Below are 26,579 nucleotides of genomic sequence, written 5' to 3' on the forward strand. Positions count from 1 at the left end.
TGCCTGTATTGCAAGTTGGATTGTTATTTGTTTGTTATGTTAACGGCTGAGGATGAGTCCCTTCTAAAAGCGTATTCACACACTGACACTGGCTTGGCAAATAATGAGAATTTCTATCAGCCACGCCGCAATGCACTCAGGGAATGCTGGGCGTTGTAGTACTACGTCTACTACAAAGGCTGCCTGTATTGCAAGTTGGATTGTTATTTGTTTGTTATGTTAACGGCCGGGGATGAGCCCCTTCTAAAAGCGTATTCACACACTGACACTGGCTTGGCAAATGGCAATGAATGAGAATTTCTATCAGCCACGCCACAATGCACTCAGGGAATGCTGGGCCTTGCAGTACTACGTCTACTGCAAAGGCTGCCTGTATTGCAAGTTGGATTGTTAATTGTTTGTTATGTTAACGGCCGGGGATGAGTCCCTTCTAAAAGCGTATTCACACACTGACACTGGCTTGGCAAATAATGAGAATTTTTATCAGCCACGCCGCAATGCACTCAGGGAATGCTGGGCGTTGTAGTACTACGTCTACTACAAAGGCTGCCTGTATTGCAAGTTGGATTGTTATTTGGTGGTTATGTTAACGGCCGGGGATGAGCCCCTTCTAAAAGTGTATTCACACACTGACACTGGCTTGGCAAATGGCAATGAATGAGAATTTCTATCAGCCACTGTGCACTGACTCAGGGAATGCTGGGCGTTGTAGTACTACAAAGCCTGCCTGTATTGCAAGTTGGATGCAACGGGGATGAGCCCCTTATAAAAGCGTATTCACACACTGGCTCAGTAGTGAGTAGTGGATGAGCCCCTTCGATTGCTGGATTCCTGCCTTTTAGATTCCTAAAGCTTTCCCTTACTGCACTGAGATGCTATCCCTACAGCTCCTGTCTCTAAAATGGCCGCTGAGCTCCGTGCATAGACTTTTATTGCAGGCTTGAGCCCGCCCCTATGCTGCCTCCCGATTGGCTGGGAGAGCCGTTTGCAAGGCATTATGGGGTAGCCTGATGTCAGGTGATCTTGTGAAATCCTCCATTTTAGATGTAACATGTGGCAGGCGCCAAAATGTAGCCGGGTTCGGTCAAAACGGGTTCGGCCGAACCCGGTGAAGTTCGGATTCGCTGCGAACCGAACTTTTCCAGAAGTTCGGACCGAAACCGGATTCGGTTGTCCCGGTTCGCTCATCTCTCTCTCTCTCTATATATATATATATATATATATATATATATATATATATATATAAAAATTTATGAAGTAAAAAAAAGCTCAAGAACTGTCACGGACACTGGGTTTGTGGACCCACTAGGCCGCTCCGCCGTAGCGGGGAGGAGGCTGACCAGGTCACAGTCTATGTGAAAGTAAGATAGCAGACAGTAATGCTTAGGTACCTGAAATAGTCCGGACGGTAACTGTAGCTTCAGCACGGATGGAGGCAGGTGCGGAAAGTGGCGCCAGACGTGGCGGGCAGTATCCGATGAGCAGATGGCACTTGACGTGGCCGATGGCACTTGACGTGGCAAATGACACTTGACGTGGCAGATGGCACTTGACGTGGCAGATGGCACTTGACGTGGCAGATGACACTTGACGTGGCAGATGGCACTTGACGTGGCAGATGACACTTGAACACGGGTAGGCACAGGAACAATGCGGAATACAGGAACTGTAACAGGGCACGAGTAACAGCTGGAACGGGAGACACTAAGGGACCATTTGCGAGACAGACAGAGAAAGACTAACAACGCTCAGGCAAGGATCAGAAGGGCTGGGGAATTCTTATAGAGCAGGGAATCACGAGGGTAAATGATCATTATTTTCATGTGCGCGCTGGCCCTTTAAGAGCGGGCGCGAGCGTGCGCGCGCGCCCTACGGGACCCGGCCGGACGGAGCGGAAGTGAGCGCTGGCATCTCCTAGGAGGGAGACGTAGGCCAGCGCTCACAGATCCATGCTGCGGGCGTCGGGAGGTGAGTGAACCCGACGGCCCGCGGCCATGGGCGCTACAGTATCCCCCCTCTTACACCCCCTCTTCTTGGGGCCAGAGTGAGAGAGGAACTTTTTAATAAGAGCAGGAGCACTGAGGTTCTCTTCTGGCTCCCAGGACCTCTCCTCAGGACCAAACCCTCTCCAGTCCACCAGATAGAAAGTCCTTCCTCCTACCCTCTTGCGGTCCAGGATCTCCTTTACCTCGAATACATCAGAAGGACCGCTGGAAGCAACTGTGGAACTAGAGGTCTTGCTGTAGCGGTTCAGGACCACTGGTTTCAGGAGGGACACATGGAAGGAGTTAGGGATTCTGAGGGTAGGGGGCAGCCGCAGCTTATAGGAAACAGGGTTAATTTGTTGCAGGATCTCGAAGGGACAAAGGAACCGGGGAGCAAACTTGTATGAAGGCACCCTCAAGCGAATGTTTCGAGAGGACAGCCAGACTTTAGTCCCAGGAAGATACTGAGGCGGCTCTCTTCTTTTGGTATCTGCCTTACGCTTCATGCGATCTACCGCCTGCAAAATAGAGGACCGGGTCTGTTGCCAGATTTGCAGGAAGTCCCCATATGCAGAGTCAGCAGCGGGTACCTGAGATGAAGTCGACACTGGAAGAGGAACTCTGGGATGTTGACTGTACACGATGTGAAACGGAGTGGAGGTGGTGGACTCACTTGTGTGGTTATTATATGAAAACTCCGCCCATGGTAGAAGCTGTACCCAGTTATCGTGCTGTGAAGAGATGAAGTGGCGGAGGTAATTTTCCATGATCTGGTTGATCCTCTCAACTTGCCCATTGGACTGGGGGTGATAGGCAGAGGAAAAGTCCAAACTCACATCCAGGAGTTTACAGAGGGCTCTCCAGAACTTTGAGGTAAACTGAACCCCCCGGTCGGACACAATGTGAAGAGGCAAGCCATGCAAGCGGAAGATGTGCTGAATGAAGAAGCTTGCCAGTCGAGGAGCAGAGGGTAGGCCGGTTAGCGGGATAAAATGTGCCATCTTAGAGAACCGGTCCACCACCACCCAGATGGTGTTGCATCCTGCTGAGAGAGGAAGGTCCGTGACGAAGTCCATAGCGATGTGCTGCCAGGGGGCACTGGGTACAGGCAGGGGTTGAAGCAGGCCGGCAGGCTTGCTGTGAGCCACCTTGTTAGAGGCACACACCGTACAAGCAGAGACAAAGTCCAGAACATCTTTAGGTAGCGTGGGCCACCAGAAGTGACGAGCGACCAGGTCTTGGGTTTTACGGACACCAGCGTGCCCAGCCAGTTTAGAACTGTATCCCCAGCGGAGAATTCTTTTTCTGTCAGCCAACCGAACAAAAGTTCTCCCTGGAGGGATATTTCTAAGCTGCAGAGGATTGGCGGTGACAACGCAGGATGGGTCTATGATCGTCTGAAGGGACTCCACCGTGTTTTCCGTTTCGAATGATCTGGAAAGGGCATCGGCCCTCACGTTCTTGTCCGCGGGGCGGTAGTGGAGCAGAAATTGGAAACGGGTGAAGAACAGTGACCACCTGGCTTGACGAGGATTAAGTCTTTGAGCGGACTGAAGGTAAGTGAGATTCTTGTGGTCGGTGAAGATCAGGATGGGGTGAGCAGCGCCCTCCAGAAGATGTCTCCACTCCTCCAGGGCCAATTTGATAGCCAGTAGCTCCCGATCTCCAATGGAATAATTGCGCTCAGCAGAGGAAAACAGTCTTGAGTAGTAGCCACACACTACTGCCTTTCCTTTGGAGCTCCTCTGGAACAGAAGTGCGCCTGCACCAACAGAGGAAGCGTCCACTTCCAGTGAGAACTGCCGAGATATGTCAGGGTGATGGAGGATCGAAGCTGAAGTGAAGGCTTTCTTGAGGCTAATGAATGCGGACTCTGCCTCCGGAGTCCACACCTTGGCGTTCACACCCTTCTTGGTAAGGGTAGAGATGGGGGCCGTCAGAGAAGAAAAGTTCGGAATAAACTGCCGGTAGAAATTGGCGAAAACTTAGGAACCGCTGTATGGCCCTTAGGCCTTGAGGACCTGGCCATTCCAGGACAGACTTTAACTTCTCAGGGTCCATCTTAAGGCCTTGATCCGAGATGACATAGCTCAGGAAGGACAGAGACCTCTTTTCAAATGTGCATTTCTCTAACTTGGCATACAAGCGATTCTCTCTTAGTCGCAAGAAGAACTTGACGAACGTGCCTCCGATGGGTCATCAGATCTGGGGAGAAGATTAGAATATCATCGAGATAAACTACAACACACGTATAGAGGAGATCTCGGAAGATGTCATTAACGAACTCCTGAAATACTGCGGGAGCGTTACACAGTCCGAAGGGCATCACTCGGTATTCGTAGTGCCCATCGCGGGTGTTAAATGCCGTCTTCCATTCGTCACCCCGGCGAATCCGGATTAGATTATAGGCCCCCCGCAGATCTAGCTTGGAAACATTTTTGGCTTCTCGTATGCAATCAAACAGCTCGGAAATGAGTGGCAACGGGTATTTGTTCTTGACCGTGATCTGATTGAGACCACGGTAGTCAATGCAGGGTCAGAGAGATCCATCTTTCTTTTTAACGAAGAAGAATCCTGCCCCTGCCGGGGAGGAAAACGTTCTGTTCCAGTTTAGGAGTTAGGGACTCGCAAGTCTGGGGATCCTTGTCGTGGATTGCGAGCTTGCGTCCTTTTGGCCAAAATGATTACCAATACCCCAGGTATTTTTCATTATTATGTATATTCGCTTCTCTTGGACACAGCCGGGTCTTTGATGCTGGGAGAGCATGGTGTGTTGTTGTTTGGCATAGCAAGCAGGGTAGCCCGCTCTATGAATTATCAAGGCGTCACAAATAGGCTTCTACCTGGCTATACACGTTGTGCTTCATGACGTACACACTATCCCTCCATGTTTCACTCACTTGCACTCCATTATCCATTTATTTCTATTGAGGCACTTCATTTATTACTGCCCCCTATATTTCACTTATAGTATTACACTTGCACACACACTATTCATTTATTATTTCTTACTACACATCCCATGCACCACACACCACTCCCCTCAAGACTAGTGGGAGTGGCTATTATTATTTAAAGCACCTGCTCGCCCTTTCATCAGCATTTCTGGCCTGGCTGTGTCCATTTGTAAGTATGGCCTTTTTCGGTGTTTTTGTATATGTCCCTGTGTTTTTATCGGTTCTGTTTGTGCATCAGGAACGTTCTGTTCCAGTTTAGGAGTTAGGGACTCGCAAGTCTGGGGATCCTTGTCGTGGATTGCGAGCTTGCGTCCTTTTGGCCAAAATGATTACCAATACCCCAGGTATTTTTCATTATTATGTATATTCGCTTCTCTTGGACACAGCCGGGTCTTTGATGCTGGGAGAGCATGGTGTGTTGTTGTTTGGCATAGCAAGCAGGGTAGCCCGCTCTATGAATTATCAAGGCGTCACAAATAGGCTTCTACCTGGCTATACACGTTGTGCTTCATGACGTACACACTATCCCTCCATGTTTCACTCACTTGCACTCCATTATCAATTTATTTCTATTGAGGCACTTCATTTATTACTGCCCCCTATATTTCACTTATAGTATTACACTTGCACACACACTATTCATTTATTATTTCTTACTACACATCCCATGCACCACACACCACTCCCCTCAAGACTAGTGGGAGTGGCTATTATTATTTAAAGCACCTGCTCGCCCTTTCATCAGCATTTCTGGCCTGGCTGTGTCCATTTGTAAGTATGGCCTTTTTCGGTGTTTTTGTATATGTCCCTGTGTTTTTATCGGTTCTGTTTGTGCATCAGGAACGTTCTGTTCCAGTTTAGGAGTTAGGGACTCGCAAGTCTGGGGATCCTTGTCGTGGATTGCGAGCTTGCGTCCTTTTGGCCAAAATGATTACCAATACCCCAGGTATTTTTCATTATTATGTATATTCGCTTCTCTTGGACACAGCCGGGTCTTTGATGCTGGGAGAGCATGGTGTGTTGTTGTTTGGCATAGCAAGCAGGGTAGCCCGCTCTATGAATTATCAAGGCGTCACAAATAGGCTTCTACCTGGCTATACACGTTGTGCTTCATGACGTACACACTATCCCTCCATGTTTCACTCACTTGCACTCCATTATCCATTTATTTCTATTGAGGCACTTCATTTATTACTGCCCCCTATATTTCACTTATAGTATTACACTTGCACACACACTATTCATTTATTATTTCTTACTACACATCCCATGCACCACACACCACTCCCCTCAAGACTAGTGGGAGTGGCTATTATTATTTAAAGCACCTGCTCGCCCTTTCATCAGCATTTCTGGCCTGGCTGTGTCCATTTGTAAGTATGGCCTTTTTCGGTGTTTTTGTATATGTCCCTGTGTTTTTATCGGTTCTGTTTGTGCATCAGGAACGTTCTGTTCCAGTTTAGGAGTTAGGGACTCGCAAGTCTGGGGATCCTTGTCGTGGATTGCGAGCTTGCGTCCTTTTGGCCAAAATGATTACCAATACCCCAGGTATTTTTCATTATTATGTATATTCGCTTCTCTTGGACACAGCCGGGTCTTTGATGCTGGGAGAGCATGGTGTGTTGTTGTTTGGCATAGCAAGCAGGGTAGCCCGCTCTATGAATTATCAAGGCGTCACAAATAGGCTTCTACCTGGCTATACACGTTGTGCTTCATGACGTACACACTATCCCTCCATGTTTCACTCACTTGCACTCCATTATCCATTTATTTCTATTGAGGCACTTCATTTATTACTGCCCCCTATATTTCACTTATAGTATTACACTTGCACACACACTATTCATTTATTATTTCTTACTACACATCCCATGCACCACACACCACTCCCCTCAAGACTAGTGGGAGTGGCTATTATTATTTAAAGCACCTGCTCGCCCTCTCATCAGCATTTCTGGCCTGGCTGTGTCCATTTGTAAGTATGGCCTTTTTCGGTGTTTTTGTATATGTCCCTGTGTTTTTATCGGTTCTGCTGGAGGAAGATTTTCGAATAAAACCCCTCTCCAAGTTCTCCTTGATATAGGCTGACATTGATAACGTCTCTGGCAAGGAGAGAGGATATACTCGTCCACGGGGAATAGAAGCATTGGGAACCAGTTCAATGGGACAGTCATAACTCCTATGTGGAGGCAACGTCTCAGCCTCTCGTTTGCAGAAGACATCCACAAAACTGGCATACTGAGAAGGTAGATCGGAGAGTGACTGAGGCAGAGGGGGCACAACAGGACGGACTTGTGACAGGCAATGGCTATGGCATCTAGAACCCCATATAAGAACTTCTCCAGAACTCCAGTCGAGTGTCGGGGCGTGTAGACGGAGCCATGGCAGACCCAGCAGGATAGGATTTATAGCCTTGGGTAGTACCAGGAAGGAGATCTGTTCTGAGTGAAGAGCTCCGACCCGTAATGTCACCGGCTCAGTGATGAGCATGATTGGATCAGGCAGCGGTAGACCATTCACAGAGGCAACTGCCAGGGGTCTCTCCAGACGGACTGTGGGTAGTTGAAACCGATCCACTAGATCTTGGTGGATAAAATTAGCAGCCGCTCCAGAGTCAAGATAGGCGGAGGAAGGATGTGATATCTGTCCGGTGACGATGGCTACAGGTATCGATAATTTGGAAGAGGTTTTAACGTTTGGAGACGTTCGACCTAGAGTTGCCTCTCCAACCAACCCTAGGTACTGGAGTTTCCCGGTTTCTGTGGGCATTGACGCACAAAATGACCCTTGAGGCCGCAATACATGCAAAGTCCAGAGGAGCGTCTGCGCTGCTTCTCCTGTTCAGATAACCGGACTCTGTCTACCTGCATGGGTTCCTCAGGTAGCGCACTAGGAGTGGACAATTGTGGTCTCTGGGCAGCGGGTGCTGGTCTGTGGGCCCGGCTCTCCTGACGAACCTCTTGAGAGCGCTCCCGGATTCTCATGTCAACCCGGGTGGCTAACAGGATGAGGGCATCCAAGGTAGAAGGAAGGTCGCGGGCTGCCAGTTCGTCCTTGATGTGAGAGGACAGTCCCTGCCAGAAGGTCGCCACCAGTGCCTCATTGTTCCATGCCAGCTCGGCTGCTAGGGTACGGAAGGAGATCGCATACTCCCCTACTGTGGAGCCTTTTTGCTTGAGGGTCAACAGAGTGGCTGCGACAGAGGATGTTCGACCCGGCTCCTCGAACACGGCACGAAAGGACTGCAGGAACAAGGCTAGGTCCGCGGATACAGGTCCTTGTTGCTCCAAGATTGGGTTTGCCCATGCGAGGGCCTTGCCAGCGAGGAGGGAGATAATGAACGCTACTTTAGCCTCCTCGGAGGGGAAGAGATGAGGCCGCAGCCTAAAATGCACCGTGCATTCATTAAGAAATCCTCTGCATGCTCTGGGATCACCGTCATAGCGAGGAGGAAGAGGCAGAGGAACTGAGGATCCGGAACAAACAGGGGGAGCAACAGGCAGTGGCACGGCAACAGCTTCTGGAGGAAGAACCGGGGGTGGAACAGCGAGTAGATCCAGGCGGACCAGAATAGAATTCACCGCCTCAAGGAGTTGATCCTGACGAGTGCGTAGGTCATGCATCTCTGTCTGAATCTTCTGTACTGGGGTCTTGGGCTGGCCAGCGGGTTCTATGGCCTGAGCGTACTGTCACGGACGCTGGGTTTGTGGACCCACTAGGCCGCTTCGCCGTAGCGGGGAGGCAGCTGACCAGGTCACAGTCTATGTGAAAGTAAGATAGCAGACAATAATGCTTAGGTACCTGAAATAGTCCGGACGATGACTGTGGCTTCAGCACGGATGGAGGCAGGTGCGGAAAGTGGCGCCAGACGTGGCGGGCAGTATCCGATGAGCAGATGGCACTTGACGTGGCAGATGACACTTGACGTGGCAGATGGCACTTGACGTGGCAGATGGCACTTGACGTGGCAGATGACACTTGAACACGGGTAGGCACAGGAACAATGCGGAATACAGGAACGGTAACAGGGCACGGGTAACAGCTGGAACGGGAAACACTAAGGGACCATTTGCGAGACAGACAGGGAAAGACTAAAAACGCTCAGGCAAGGATCAGAAGGGCTGGGGCATTCTTATAGAGCAGGGAATCACGTGGGTAAATGATCATTATTTTCATGTGTGCGCGCTGGCCCTTTAAGAGCGGGCGCGAGCGTTCGCGCGCACCCTACGAGACCCGGACGGAGCGGAAGTGAGCACTGGCATCTCCTAGGAGGGAGACGGAGGCCAGCGCTCACAGATCCATGGCTGCGGGCGTCAGGAGGTGAGTGAACCCGACGGCCCGCGGCCATGGGCGCTACAAGAACGACATCAGTGTGTATAGGAGCATAATTTATGAATCGCATAGTTAATGTGTTTATAGTAAGCAAAAAATTATGGTACATAGACATGGTACGTATGGATACATTTATATACCGGTAGCAGTATTAGCAATATGAATATATATGACACAACAAATCAACGGGTATAAAGTGAACATGGGTAGAACTTGTTAGGCACATGGTAAGGTTATCTGAAAAAGATAATATTGATGTTATGACAATTATTGTAATTGTACACTAAATTGAATACACAGAGAACGTATGTCAGCCAACCCTGAACCGAGGGCAGGTTCAGTCCTAATGAATGCTATGTGTGATAAAATCAACATTTATATGTTGTAGACAGTTTTGTAACATTGGCCAGTGTTTGAGATTGATCTTATTAATAGAATGGCTATGTTCTGCATATGTAGTGACAAATGGTATGCGGGCAGGTTTTATGATGCGATTTTTAGCAGTCAATATTGTATCTCTACTGATCTTATCCACAGTTTCTCTTTGTCGTTTAAGAGAAGAAACTGGATAGCCTCTGTGGCTGAACTTTTTTTCCATATGCTGAAGTTTGTCTTCTGGCCAATCGTTTGATACTAGAAAGCGAAGGAGATAACAAGAGCCAACTCAAGAGACAAAGGATACACCATCTTCCTCCTCTTTTTCAGGGACCCCCACATTGGAAAGAAACCCACCAGGAGAGGTGGGAGGAGATACCATCGAGTACAAAGGAACAAGAAACCAGAGGTCACAACCTCCAGTGACGCAGAGAGTGATACACAAGAAGAGGACTTAATTATCAACATTTCTTCCAGAATATTGACCATCACAGAAAAATCAGTTCTTAACAAAGGACTTTCTTTTTGTCCGTCCTCACATACGAACTGGATACAGTTGGACAATGACCTATATAATTTTTTTCGTTCAATCAGGTTGAAATTTTGGTTCACTGAGCACGCACTGGAAAGCAAGGTGAGAACCTCACAAATTTGTTTGGAAGATGTCAAATTATATAATAACAGTAATTTTGTGCCAGCCAATAACATCCCAGTACTAGATGCATTTGTATCTAGAGTGAAGAGAGACATTAAACAATTGAAAATGCAGACCCCGCATTCCATCTTCAGATATCTATTTAAGGAGAACCTCCAATTTTATTTCTTGGTTGTAAGTTTAAAAGTTATTATAATATCCTTTCATGCTCTAAGATCATGAAAGGATATTATAATAACGTTTAAACTTACAACCAAGACAAATAATTGAGGTTCTCCTTAAATAACTCTCTAATAATTTGTGTCCTGCTTGGATACTTCTTGATCCTCTCTTTTTTTTGGTTAACTAGTGTGAATTCATGGCTACCTACAATATAGTGGATAAAATTAAAGAACGACACAATAAACAATTATCATCAGCACAAAGTTTATTTTCAGCGGAAGATGCTCTAACAGATGAGGTGGATAACTCTCATATAGATGTTTCAGCCCTACTTAAACAATTTAAGGACCTGACATTACAACAGACCCAAGCTTGGTGGACGTAGTCCACACTAGAACAATATTCGTCTTTGAATCTTATTACCAGAGGCCTGAGAATCCCCTTATTCCCAAGCTCGGAACTGAGCAAACCAGAATTAAAAACTAGGTGGGAGGAAGCTCTGACAAAGTGCTCTAGAATGTTGATGACGATACTAGTGGAAGTTGAAAGTACCCTGCTAGAAAAAATAGAATCTCAGTTAAATAAAACAATAGAAGCTCTTGAAACCCATAAGCACAATAAAGATTTTGACGATAAATTTGATAAAGTCTTGGCACAAATCGATAAGATCGAAGCAAAATAAAAGAAAAAAAGAGTAGAAAATTTCTGCGAGATCAGCAAGACTATAAGTCCAATTCAGTATATATCTGGGGGAATATATCCCAGAGGGCTGCAGATAAAAATTACAATAAAAAGAGTGTTAAGCCAGGATTTTTTAGATACAATCAGGAAAATAGCGAATCTGAGGTTTCGGGGGGGGGGGGGGGGCGGAATCTGACAGAATAAAAAGTAGTACTTCAAGAGGTCAATCTAGTCAAGACACACAACAAGAACAACCCACTTTTTTACGGGACAGACTATGCTGGGGTTACAGGGGACAACAGAGAGAAAGAGGAGGTCCCCCCTCCCCCAGAGTCAGGAGGAGAAGGCAATAACATAATTTTGCCAAGAAAATACAATGCAAATAATTAATCTTTCACAACACGTTCTTACAAATGCACAGACAAACATCCTAAAAAGAGGCTATCATTTCTGCATAACACCTAGGCTGAACAAGTTTGAGGTCATTAAAGACCTGCACCTGTTCGGCCGCAAGTTGATATACAAAAAAATCTTTAGCCAAAGGGACAGGGAAATGGACCCCCTCCGTATGAGCCTGAATACACAAGAAAGTGTAACATTAAGAAATTTAGAAGAACTGGCTGAAGAAGGGGAAATCTCGGATGAGGAAAGTGAGTTGGAAACTGCAGTAACTGAATTATAGGAAATAAACCTGAGATTAAAATTGAAATCCAAGAAGATGGCCTCCCTGGACCTATGCCCACAAGTTAAGATTTTTGTTGAATTGTTTACACAAGATCTTAATCAACTGAGTGAAATGCCACTCAAAAATAATATTACAACTGAGGAATATCAAGCTCTGGAAGATTTCAAAACCTGGACTGATGTGGTTTTTAAACAATCAGACAAGGGTGGGAATGTGGTCATCTGGCCTAAGGATCTCTACATTAAAGGGAATGTGTTGCCAGAAAAACATGTTTTTTTTTTAAAAATTAAACATTTAGTGTGTGGGTGATTAAACATTGTTCCAATTTTTTTTTTTTTTTTGCACGAGTCCAGGAAATATTATAAATTATTTCTAATTTATAATACTACCCATTTTTGGTCACTAGATGGAGCTGTTCCCAATGTTGCAGCATTGCAACATTGGGTTAAAAGCCCTCGCTCTAGTGAGCTCTCAGCATCCCCCCCTCCTTTATCCTGGCTAGTGCCGGGATAAACGAGGGGTTTGAACGGTGTAACCTCCTACACTGTGTGTCGCCATTTTTTGAGCTAACCCACAGTGTAGTAGGTTTACATACAGTAGTAAACACACACAAACACGAACATACATTAAAATCTCTTACCTGCTCCTGCCGCCGCGGCTCCCTCCGGCCCGTCCGCTCCGTTTGCTGCCGCTGGTGCAAGTGCACAAATCCGGAAGCCGCGACCGGAAGTAGTAATATTACTGTCCGGCCGCGACATTCCGGTCCACAGGAAAATGGCGCCGGACGGCGCCAATTTCGAATAGGACTGTGTGGGAGCGGCGCATGCGCAGTTCCTACACAGACGCCGTACACTGCAGTCAATGGGACGGGAGCCGTTCGCAGTCCCTATGGGACTGTGGCTGCCGGATTCCATGTCTGTATGTGTCGTTAATCGACACACACAGAAATGGAACAAAAAATGGCAGCCCCCATAGGGAAGAAAAAGTGTAAAAATAAGAAAAAGTAAAACACAAACACACAAATGAATATAAACGTTTTTAATAAAGCACTAACATCTTTAACATATAAAAAAATAATTTGTGATGACACTGTTCCTTTAAGGAAGCTTAAAAAAACAGCTTAATAATAGAGATTGCTACAAATCCTTATGGGGCGATCCCACCCTACAATTCCAACAGGAATATGAGAGACTCATCAGCTCAGGTGTGGAAGAAAGGGCTATCTCTTAGAGTGAGGCCAAGTATCTCTCAGTCAGACACCCTAAGGTGGCGACCTTCTATATGTTGCCAAAAATACATAAAAACATGGAGCAGCCACCAGGCAGACCTATAGTATCTAGCCAAGGATGTCTGACTGAGAGATGTAGTCAATGGCTAGACTTAGAATTATGCAACTTTGTATATAAATTGCCTTCCTACACCAGGGATACGATGCAAATACTCCAGGAGCTTAACAATGCTAACCTAGAAGAGGGAGAAATCCTAGTAACCCTGGATGTGGAGAGTCTCTATACGAACATCAGACATGACTTGGGATGTAGAGCTGTGGATTTCTTTTTGGGTCGTGAATATAACTACAATCCCAATAGGAGGACCTTTGCTAATAAAATATTAAAGTTCATTCTAAGTAGGAATTATTTCATATTTGATTCTCGCTTCTTCCTACAAACCCAAGGAACGGCAATGGGAATGGCATGTGCACCCACCTTTGCAAATCTGTTCCTTGGGTGGTGGGAGGAAGAAATTGTTTTCGGTGAGCCCTTCCAGATGCATGTCGATAAGATCTCGATATGGCGTAGATACATTGATGATATCGTGTTCATCTGGAAGGGTTCCGAGGGCGAATTACACACTTTCATTGATAAACTTAATATCAATGAACTGAATTTAAAATTGACCCTAAATTACAGCAAACATGAAGTAATGTTCCTAGATGTCACAATTGGGATTGATCAAAATCATGAAATTGTCACAAACTTATACAGAAAAGAGACAGCTACTAACAGTCTCTTAGATGCGAATAGTGCCCATCTCAATAGAACTATCAGAGGAATCCCTAAAGGTGAATTCCTAAGACTAAGGAGAAATTGCTCCACTTTCGAAAACTTTAAGAAAGGAGTTATAGAATTAAAAAAACGACTTAAAGGAAGACACTACTCTGGACATCAGATAAAACAAGCATATAATACTGCCCTTCGGACGGATAGAGATACACTGCTGGTTGTGAAAGAAAAAATGAAAAGTGAAAATACAGTGAGGTTTATTACCACACTGCACGATAAGTGGCAAGAAATGAACAACATCATGAAAAAGCATTGGCAGATTTTATTATTGGATGAAGATCTGAAAAAACACTTAGGCGCAACAATTTCCTCAGGATATAGGAAAACTAATACTATAGAACAACACATTGTTAAAAGTCACTTCTCCAGGGACTGTATAAAAAAGAAACAACAAAAATATCCAGGTTTCTATCCGTGTGGCTTATGTACAGCTTGCAAGATTCTTGAAAAGAAACAGGGCTTTAAAAACTGAACTGGAGGATATTATAAAATTCAAGAACATATCACCTGTGCCACCAAAGGGGTGATATACATACTCAGATGCACATGTAATTTGTATTACGTGGGAAAAACTAAAAGAGAACTCAAAACCAGAATAAGAGAACACATTGGAAGCATTAAAAATTATGATAAATTGGAAGTGGAGACTAAAAGACAGAACAAACCGTTTCAACCAATACCAGTTGCTAGACATTTGAAACACTATCATAACCTCAATCTAAAAGAATTATCAGGTTGGGCCATATGCCACCTCACTACAGGAATTAGAGGTGGTGATGTGGACTCCCTACTATTAAAAGAGGAGAGTAAGTGGATTTTTAAAATGAACTCGGTGAGCCCAAGTGGATTCAACGTCTTTTAACTTTGGTTGTTTTCTTTAAAAATATTATGAGGAATTCCAACATTTATTCCATCAAAGACATAATGAATCTGCCTATATTAAATAAATTATGGTAATATAATAACAACATTTCTTTAATAGAAATTTCAAAAATGAGTTAAAGAAAAAAAAAAAAAAGAATAATAACCACATGGTTAACCCCTTAACGACCGCCCACCGTCTTTTGACGTCGGGCGGTGCATGTACTCAGTCTACAACGACGCCTTTTGGCGTCGCTGTAGTAGAGTGGGTTTAACGGCAGCCTGGTCAAGTCTGCACTAAAAACCGGCTGTATGTAACAGGTCCGGTTCTTAGTGCAGCCATCAGGACCTGCCGATTTCGTCGTAACAGCATGTGACCGCTCTGACAGCCAATCACAGCGGTCACATGCTGTTACTGTGCACAGAGCCGCCGGGAGTGTCTAAATGACAGCTCCTGCTCTAAGAACGAGCTGTTGCTAGCAGCTCTGTTCTTAGAGCAGTGATCAGGAGCCAATAGTATTGGTTCCTGATCTTTTTTGTGTTCACTATGATATCCAATCATACTGTAAAATAAAAGTAAAACATGTATCTGTTTCTCCTCACTCTGTTCTAGCTGTGGAGAGAAACAGATACAGGTGTGTCAGTGTCCCCTACACAAAATCACTTGTTCCTCACATAGTTTAAAAAAAAAAATCATTTTTTTCAGTATTTTATAGTATATAGTATATACATATATATATATATATATAAATATAAATATATTTACTGTATATACTAAGAATCGTACTATAAACGACTTTCTTTTTAGGGTACGCTGTTAGACGGCGTGTACGCTGTTAGACGGCGTAGGGTTCTGTTCTGGGCTTGGGTTTACAGTTTGTGTTAGGCGTAGGGTTTAGGTTTAGGTTTAGGTTTGAAAAAAAAAAAAAAAGGTTAATTCCTTTAGTGTGATTAGTTGATAAAAAAATTGAAACTGCTAGTTACGTTTATTATTTGCGGTTTAGACTGTATAATCATTATGGCTGCCAAAAGATACAGCGTTGAGGAAGCCTATCAGATGCTATGCTCCGATACGGATTCTGCATCTGAAGCTGAGCTATTTCTTGAAAGCGACAGCGAAAGTGTCGCTTCAAGGGATTCTACGGATATGAGACCCAGCACCAGTGATATGGGAGACGGCGCAGTTGCCACAACATCCGTTCAAAGTGCAGCCCCTGAAATTGCGCAACCCCACCAAACCAATTTAGTGTGGGAACCCACAAGTCTATTTTCTCCCACCATAAATGACTTTATTGCTACTCCTGGTATAAGTCCCAATGTCAGTAATTTTTCACCACTAAATTATTTTAATATTTTTATTACGGACCAAGTTTTGGAACATTTTGTGCAGGAAACAAATTTGTATGCCAGGCAGTACATTGCCAATAAGCCTTCGTCACCTTATCCCAGGTTGTGGAATCCCACAAATGCAACGGAAATAAAAAAAATTCTGGGCCTCACCCTTAACATGGGAATTATAAAAGAACCCTCTATTAGGTCATATTGGGCATCAAGCCTTATACATGCCACCCCCATTTTTTCTGGCATTATGTCACGCAGCAGGTATGAAATACTTATGCGATTTCTCCACTTTAGTGACAACCTACTACCTTTTTAGGAGCATATACCCCTGAACAAAATTTAGCAGTGGCTGAATCGCTAATGAATTTCAAAGAGCGTCTCTCATTCCGCCAATTCATACCCTCAAAAAGTGCAAAATACGGGGTAAAGATCTACAAATTATGTGAAAGCACTACTGGCTACACATGTGCATTTAAAATCTACGAGGGTAAAGACAGTGAATTCAATCCACCAGGGTGCCCTCCAAATATTGGTACCACTGGTAAGATTGTGTGGGATTTAATTGGCCCTTTCCTACACAAGGGGTATCATGTATACATGGACAGTTTTTATACCAGTGTGCCATTGTTTAGCGCCCTTCATTGTGCCAACACCGGAGCCTGTGGCACAATACGCAGGAATCGCAAAGGTTTCCCATCGTCAACTTGTGGATAAAAAACTACCAAAGGGGGAGTCATGCACTTTTCAAATTGAGAAGATGCTGGCTTTAAAATTTAGTGACCGCAAGAACGTCTATATGATCAGCACTGTACATACAAGTGCAACAGCAACTGTTAGAGAACGTGGGGTCTCTGCAGATAGACAAAAGCCTGTGTGTGTCATCAACTATAATAAATTCATGGGTGGGGTAGATTTGTGCGACCAGATGTTACAACCTTATCTGGTTAAAAGGAAAACCAGAACGTGGTATAAGAAAGTGGCAATATACCTCATCCAGGTTGCAATGCACAATGCATTTGTCCTGTACAAAAAATCAGCGGGCAGGGCTACATTCTTTGAATTTCAGGAGAAAGGGATTGAAGATCTCCTATTTCAATCTGCAGACCAGAGAGTAGTCCATGAGTCAGAGGATGTACGCCGACTTGTTGAAAAACATTTTTTACACCCCATCCCTTCAACACCTAACCAAAAATACCCCAAAAAACGGTGTCGGGTCTGCAGCAAACGAGGACAGCGAAGTGAGTCAAGATATTATTGTTCCGCTTGTCCTTCCAACCCTGGTCTATGCATAAGTCCCTGTTTTGAAATCTATCATACCGTCGCACATTACTAATTTTCTTTTGTGAGCTATAAAAGTTAAAATGCAGGATTTATTTAGGATTTTATTTTTCTGTACACCTCTTTTTTTATTTTAGGGAAGCAGCTTCGCTTTATATTTAGGAGATGCCAAAATTTAGGGTTCTTTTAGAGATTTCTTTTTTTTAATCACTTTTTTTTGGGAGGGAGGGAAATATACTTTTCTAGACTGAGTCATTTTGGGATATAACCCAGTTATATAAAGTGGAATAAGGCCCTGAAATTCATTCAAGATAAAATTGTGCCCTGAAAGCTTTTTATTTCCTTTTCCATTATGACTATGTCCTGCCATAAATAGCTGTTACTCACTGGGGATACGGCATAATTTTTTCTTTTTATTCTGAGGATTTCTAATAAGCGAGCTGTTCCTTATCAATACACTATGGGCTTTATTACAGTTTTGTTCGGGTTTTTGGTGGACCTCTTACACCTGACAATACTTCTAGAAATAGCGACATTAATTTGGGGAGTAGTGGTCCTTTACTGTATCTATACATACGGTGTGGGACACTGCCCCTTTATATATTCTACAGGTGATTGGTTGTTTTGTGCACACGGCGGTTCCTACCTTGCCGGGCAGGGGCTTGTTATGGTGTACCGCGTCACTTAGCACATTCGTCCCTTAAATAGGGATTGATAGAGCTAAAGAGACGTTGTATGACCAGTCACTTTGAATAATAAAGTCATTACAGCCCTACAAATTTTCTTTCATCCTGTGAACATGCTCTAGTTTTCCACATAGCTGGATACATTCTCCCTCCTTTTTTTGGGGATATATTGCCTTTTTCCGCCAACAGTTTAATAAATTTTCCCACTCTAACTTACTATATATCAGAGCGGGTTGATATACATAATGTCTATGGACTGACACAGGGGCGTAGCTAGAGGCTCATGGGCCCCGATGCAAAAATTCTTACTGGGCCCCCCCCCCGCAAACTTCTCATGGCCGACGGTCCGCTTTCAGCTGCATCGCTGGGTCTCCTAAGTGACCCAACAATGCAGCACTAGCAGCTGGGGCGTCACTAAGGCTGGGTTCACACACACTATTTACGGATGTAATTCGGGCGTTTTAGCATTGAATTACGTCCGAAAATGCGGCTCAAAAGCGTCGGAAAACATCTGCCCATTCATTTGAATGGGTCTTACGATGTTCTGTGCCGACGGTCATTTTTTTTTACGCGTTGTGTCAAAAGGCGGCGCGTAAAAAAGTGCCTGTCACTTCTTCAGACGTAAATGGAGCCGTTTTCCATGGACTCCATGGAAAACCAGCTTCAATTACTTCCGTAATGGACGCAGCAAAAGACGCCTGCACATGCCATTACGGCTGAAATTACGGTGCTGTTTTCTCCTGAAAACAGCACAGTAATTTCAGCCGTAACAGACGCTGCCGTGTGAACATACCCTCAGGGCTTAAAATGTCTGGGAAATAGCCCCAATACATATGTGTCCGCCCCAAAAAAATGTGTGTATAGGAGACAGCATAGCATATCTATAGCACTACGACCCTATAAACTATGGATAGGATTAGATACAGTGGATGAGCAGACAGTATCACACATGATAGGATTAGATACAGTGGCTCAGAAGGCAGTATCCCACATGATAGGATTAGATACACAGCTCAGATGACAGTATCACACATGATAGGATTAGATACAGTGGCCCAGCAGACAGTATCACACATGATAGGATTAGATACAGTGGCTCAGCAGCCAGTACCACACATGATAGGATTAGATACAGTGGCTCAGCAGCCAGTACCACACATGATAGGATTAGATACAGTGGCTCAGCAGACAGTACCACACATGATAGGATTAGATACAGTGGCTCAGCAGACAGTACCACACATGATAGGATTAGATACAGTGGCTCAGCAGACAGTATCACACATGATAGGATTAGATACAGTGGCTCAGCAGACAGTACCACACATGATAGGATTAGATACAGTGGCTCAGCAGACAGTATCACACATGATCGGATTAGATATAGGGCCCAACAGACAGTATCAAACATGATTGGATTAGATACACAGCTCAGCAGACTGTATCACACATGATAGGATTAGATACAGGGCCCAGCTCGCTGACATTGCGGCTCCAGCGCTGGACCCAGGATAGGTAAGAATAATAATTTTGCTTCTTTATGTGTTACTGATTATTTTTGTGTGTTTGTGTTTTTTTACAGGTTCGGTTGTTGGACTTCGGATACGAGGACTTCAATGACGGCGTTTTTTTTATTCTCAATAAAATGGTTAATGAGGGTTGTGTTTTTTTATTTCAAGAAAATATTTTTTCTATGTGCTTGTATCTTTTTAAACTTTATTATCACCGCCTTAGTAATGGCCGCTGGCTGATTGACAATCTCCATTACTAAGGCGAGGCTTAATGTTAGCTGGTGCAGAGGCTACACTAACCCCCATTATTACCCCGGTAGCCACCGCCACCAGGGGTACTGGGAAGAGCCGGGTACAAACCAGTACCCGACCATCTGTAGTGACGGGCAGGCACCGGGGTGGCCGCAGGCTGGTAGTATTAGGCTGGGGAAGGCCAAAAACAGTGGCCCTTCCCACCCTTGTAATGCTGCCTGCTACTGCTGTGTTGTATCTGGCTGGTTATGAAAATTGGGGGGGACCCGACATCGTTCTTTCCAATTATTTTATTTTTTTTTTTTTTTTAAATGAAGTGGGGTCCCCCCCATTTTCATAACCAGCCAGATACAATAAAGCAGCAGCAGGCAGCATTACCAGGATGGGAAGGGCCACTGTTTTTGGCCTTTCCCCTCCTGATAATACCAGCCTGCGGCCACCCCAGTGGCCGACCATCACTACAGATGGTCAGGTACTGGATCGTACCCGGCTCTTCCCAGCACTCCTGGTGGCGTTGGGTACCGGGGTAATAAAGGGGGTTAGTGTTAGCCTCTGCACCGGCTAACACTAAGCCCCGCCTTAGCAATGGATGCTGTCAATCAGCCGGCGGCCATTACTAAGGCGGTAGTAATATAGTTTAAAAAAAAACACAAAGACATAGAAAAAATATTTTATTGAAATAAAAAAAAAACCCACACAACCCTCATTAACCATTTTATTAATAAAAAAAAAAACTGTCATCGAAGTAGTCCTGGAATCCGCCGTAGTCCAACGACCGAACCTGTAAGAAAACACACAAAAAATGATTAGTAACACATCTGTTAGGGTATGTGCACACACACTAATTAGGTCCGTAATTGACGGACGTATTTCGGCCGCAAGTACCGGACCGAACACAGTGCAGGGAGCCAGGCTCCTAGCGTCGTACTTATGCACGACGCTAGGAGTCCCTGCCTCGCTGCCGGACAACTGTCCCGTACTGAAAACATGTTTACAGTATGGGACAGTTGTCCTGCAGCGAGGCAGGGACTCCTAGCATCGTACATAAGTATAATGCTAGGAGCCCGGCTCCCTGCACTGTGTTCGGTCCGGTACTTGCGGCCGAAATACGTCCGTCAATTACGGACGTAATTAGTGTCTGTGCACATTCCCTAAGGCTTAGATACAGGGCCCATGTGTGATACTGTCTGTGGGACCCTGTATCTAAGCCTACCACAAGGTAGGCTTAGATACAGGGTCCAGCAGACTGTAATCTTATACAGTATAAGATTACTGTGTGCTGGGGCCCTGTATCTAAACCTACAGTGTGGTAGGCTTAGATACAGGGCCCAGCAGACAGGATCACGCATGGGCCATGTATCTAAGCCTACCATGTGATTGGCTTAGATACAGGGCCCAGCAGACAGGATCACGCATGGGCCATGTATCTAAGCCTACCATGTGATTGGCTTAGATACAGGGCCCAGCAGACAGGATCACACAGTCTGTGATCCTGTCTCATGGGCCCCCTAAGCCTGCTACATCGTAGGCTTCGGGGTTGTGCAGTCCCTAAACATTGATGGCCTATCCACAGGATAGGCCATCAATAGCTGATGTGTCGCCCGGGACCCGCAAATCAGCTGTTTTGAAGGGGCCGCAGCACTCGTACGAGAGCTGCTTCCCCTTCATTTCACCACTCGCCCACACTGTGAATCGCCGACACGGATTCACAGTGTGACCGGAATGAAGTGACAGGAATGAAGGGGAGCAGCTCTCGTACGAGTGCTGCGGCCCCTTCAAAACAGCTGATTGGCGGGTCCCGGGAGTCAGACCCCGCAAGTCAGGGCTAATCTTACCTTCCTCTTCGGCCGCGGCGGGAGTTCTGTAGTCTCGATGCTGTGCGCGGCGGCATAGCGCTGTGACGTCATGCGCTGCGCACAGCGCTTGATGTCAGGACCTCCGCTGCGATCCGGAACCAGGAAGGTAAGTAAAGTATGTTACTATAGTAACAGGGGCCCGCGGCCCGAGTTACTATAGTAACTTTTTATTGATGTGGTGCGGGGGGCCGTGGGCCCCCCTGGCTTCGGGGCCCGGTCGCAATTGCGACCGCTGCGACCCCTATAGCTACGCCAGTGGACTGACATGATTTCAGGACAGGTGCTTTCTTAGCACGACATAGTTATAGGGTGTAGAAACTGTTAGGGATATATATTTCTCAATCTAGAAAAGTAGAATCCTCCCATTTTCAAGCAAAATGTGTGTCCTGAAAACCTCTGGGAGCTCCCTTCCTTTTGGGTCCTGCCGTGTGTCCAGTAAACGCATTAGGGCCACAATGGGGATATTTTTAAACACAGGAGAAACAGGGTGATACATTTTCTGGTGCATTTCCTTATTCTCATGTCCTCTGTACAAGAAATCTGACCTTAAAATGACACATTTGTGAAAAAAAGTGAAATAAAATTTTCTTTCCACCTGCTTTGCATTACTTCCTGCGAAAACTGTGGGGTCAAAATACTTAGTACACACCTAGATGAATACCTTAGTTTTCAAAATGGTGTCATATATTGGGAGTTTCTATCTTTTTGGCAGCTCAGTGCCTCTATAAATGTGTAATGGGACCTGAAACATTTTCAAGCAAAACGTGTGTCCTGAAAGTCTTCGGGTGCTCTCTCCCTTTCGGGCCCGGCCGTGTGTCCAGGCAACGCATTAGGGCCACAATGGGGGCATTTTTGAAAACAGGAGAAACAAGGTGATAGATTTTGGGGTGTGTTTCTTCATTCTCATTGGTCACTTTACAAAGAAATCGGTCTTCAAAGTGATACTTTTATATAAAAAGTGTTGTTTTTTTTTATTTCACCTGCTATGCATTCAATTTAGCAAAAAACTGTGGGGTCAAAATACTCACTACACCCCTAGATAAATACCTTAAGGGGTGTAGTTTTCTAAATGGGGTCGTTTATGGGGAGATTCTTTCGTTCTGGTAGTTCAAAACCTCTCCAAATGTACAGTGGGGCCTAAAACATTTTCAAGCAAAATATGAGACCTGAATGCCTCCGATTGCTCCCTTCCTTTCGGGCCCTGCAATGTCTCCAGGCAACGCATTAGGGTCACAATGGGGGCATTTTTGAAAACAGGAGAAACAGGGTGATAGATTTTGGGGTGTGTTTCTTCATTCTCATGGTCACTTTACAAAGAAATCGGTCTTCAAAGTGATACTTTTATATTAAAAGTGTTTCGTTTTTTATTTCACCTGCTATGCATTAAATTTAGCAAAAAACTGTGGGGTCAAAATACTCACTACACCCCTAGATAAATACCTTAAGGGGTCTAGTTTTCTAAATGGGGTAGATTATGGGGAGTTTCTTTCGTTCTGGTAGTTCAAAACCTCTCCAAATGTACAGTGGGGCCTAAAACATTTTCAAGCAAAATATGAGACCTGAATGCCTCCGGTTGCTCCCTTCCTTTCGGGCCCTGCCATGTGTCCAGGCAACGCATTAGGGTCACAATGGGGGCATTTTTGAAAACAGGAGAAACAGGGTGATAGATTTTGGGGTGTGATTCTTCATTCTCATGGTCGCTTTACAAAGAAATCGGTCTTCAAAGTGATATTTTTATATAAAAAGTGTTTTGTTTTTTTTATTTCACCTGCTATGCATTAAATTTAGCAAAAAACTGTGGGGTCAAAATACTTACAACACCCCTTAATAAATACCTTAAGGGGTGTAGTTTTCAAAATGGTGTCACTTGTGGGGGTTTCCACCATTCTGACACCTATGAGCCTCTGAAAACCTGGCTTGGTGCAGGAAAACAAAATGTACTTCAAAATGTATAAAATTATTACTAAACTTGTAAGTCTTCTAAATTGCTCCAAAATTTTTTTTTTTTCAAAAGTGCTGCCAAAGTAGAGTAAAGCGATGGAAATATATATTTAATAAAAAAAATTGTACAGTATGTGTGTACATATGTCACATATTGCAGTTAAAAATAGGGAAAAATTATAATTTTTACAAAATTTCTTCCATTTTTCTATTTTTTAATTAATTTCCACAAATCGTATCAGTCTACTTTTACCACTAAAATAAAGTACAACATGTGACGAAAAAACAATGTCAGAATTACTTGGATATTCAAAACTTTCGCAGAGTTATTCTCTGATAAAGTCAGACATACCAGATTTAACAAATCTGGCTTGGTCATTAAGGTCTTTTCAGGCCCGGTCATTAAGGGGTTAATATACAACCAATGGTGTTATTTACATTCATAAAACCTTTCATATCAAATAAATGTGGATCCTTAAAACGAAGAACTCCCACATTAATGTCCACAATGGTGTTCTTTCTTATTACATTATATACGTATGACTTTCTCTTGAAAAAACTTACAACAATGTCATATACAAATTTATCTTTAAAAACTCTTATAAAGATCAATTAAATTAATAAAAATTAACAAAAATAATACAAAAACAAAAAATAAAGACCAATAAAAACAAAAAACTAATAAAATAATATAAAAAAATTAATAATCAAATAATAAAAATATTAATAAAAGACTGACAATAGTAGAAAAAGCAATAAATATAGAGTCAGTCAAAAATACATATTAGTTGAATAAAACATCCTTTTATTTACTAAAACCATAAACAAATTATATATGTGTAAAATTGAAAACACCACAAGCGATGATAAACCTAACTAATTCATTACAAAAAGCTGCTGGACATAATCTAGTATGGGATGGAACCTGATGATAAAAGTCCCATTACAAATGTAACAAACATTCACACTATTGTATCCTCAACAAGAAATACATCAAAAGAACCTGATAATATAACCTGATTGGCTAAAACAAATGGCAGTCATTTTCTGGCCTATAAAAAGCACCAGAAACAAAATGCTCCCGCCCCCAGAAGAAGCTGACTCTGTTCAGTGAAACGTACGTCGGGACTATACCGACTCGATAGTAGGGAAAGGAATACTGAGGGAGAGATTAGAATGATAAAATAAAAACTAATCTTACCACATCCAAAAATTCGCTCCTAACATAGTGGGATTGAATGAGAGTAGTGGCGACACCACTGCTTATGCCGCCTAGCCGTCGAGTGCTGATGACGTTGCGGCTCTCACGGCTGATACTCTGAATAATGCAGGCGCAATACAGCCTGCAATCTTAATCCCACCTGTTAGTAGTGTGTGATTGCGAACGGTGAGCGTGTCTGCCTTAGTGCAGTGTAAGCCGCGATCCCAGTATTGCTGCTTAACTGACAGGTTCGGAGCAGCAATACCTGGGATATACATACAGTTAAGACGCACACAGGGGAGATTTAATCTCTCCCAGAGTGACTAAAGTTGTGCCAAGCCCGAATGTACGCAACCACAAAGCATAGGAACTAGGAAATTACCTTTTCCTGGTGTGACCAATCAGCTGCTCATCCAAATAGGCTGCAACCACCTTGTGGTGTGTACATTTATGAAAAATCACAATCACAATACAAACCTCTGGAGCACTCCCTCCTTTTTCCCATTGAAGAGGAACAGCCATAGACTGGCCTTCTAATCAATGGGATTTGAAAAATAAAAAACTTTTACAATAATAAAGTAATAAAAGTATCAAAAAACTAACAAACATATAAAAATAAAAACCGGTTGCAGAGAAAAGGGGACATTGCATAACCAAATTCCTTCACCTATTATACCAGTCGGTATCAATTTAAATAATTGAAGGCGACATTGATCCATCATGCTCTACTTTTTCCCTCTTTCCCCATACCTATAATTTCCACCTTCAGACATCCCAATATGACTGTAGATCATATGCATGCTTTGAAGGTTCTAATCCATGATGACCACATCACAATCAAACCTACGGACAAGGGTGGTGCTTTGGTCATCATGGATGTGACCATGTATGAAAAAGTATGGAGACAACTGAGTGACACATCAGTGTATAACAAACTTACCTCTGACCCAAAATTTAAGATAATGAGACGAATTCAAAATATTGTTAATAAGGCCCTACAAGATGGTATTATAGATGAAAAAACATCCAAATATCTAAATATTGATAACCCAAGAACACCAGTACTTTATATAGTACCAACAGTACACAAATTATTAATTGACCCACCCGGACGACCGGTAGTCTCCGGTACCGACTCAATTTTCAGCCACATGGCAGTATTTTTAGATAAAGTACTTAGAGATTTCTCTACTAGTGCATTTTCCTATGGCTATCTAGCCATGATTAAGAACGCAGGAAGCGTTTGAAACGCGTAGGCTCCTTCAATTGCCCTCACATCTCTCCTAAGCACCTCAGGACATCGCTCAGATTGATCCTGAATTTTAAATCATCTCTATTAAACTTGGAACAAGTTCCGTTTTATTTACAGCAACGCTGGATCCACCTCGTCCTTGTCTTCTACTCAACATATATCGCGTGCCGACGCGAGGATCCGTGCGGTGATTCAAAGTGCAAAATCGACACACTAAAGGTGAGCTGGAGGTTTCGTCTCCCCCTCTTGTTTCTACAATTTTGTCGGCTCTATATCTCACGTGCTCACCCACCATTGGAAAAATTACATACAACTTTTTTTCCATGTAGTAATATACGCATTTAAAATTATTATCTGCATACTACAGTGCTTTAGGAGAGTTGATTCATGCATGCCTTCTATCAGTAAAAGCAATAACCTAAAATGAATGAATAGGCAAAGTAAGTGGCTAAAACTCTCACCATTGGTTTTAAAATCACCTAATTTTTTCTTTGGAGACAACATT

The sequence above is a fragment of the Rhinoderma darwinii genome, chromosome 8, assembly GCF_050947455.1.
Source record: "Rhinoderma darwinii isolate aRhiDar2 chromosome 8, aRhiDar2.hap1, whole genome shotgun sequence".
NCBI lineage: Eukaryota > Metazoa > Chordata > Amphibia > Anura > Rhinodermatidae > Rhinoderma > Rhinoderma darwinii.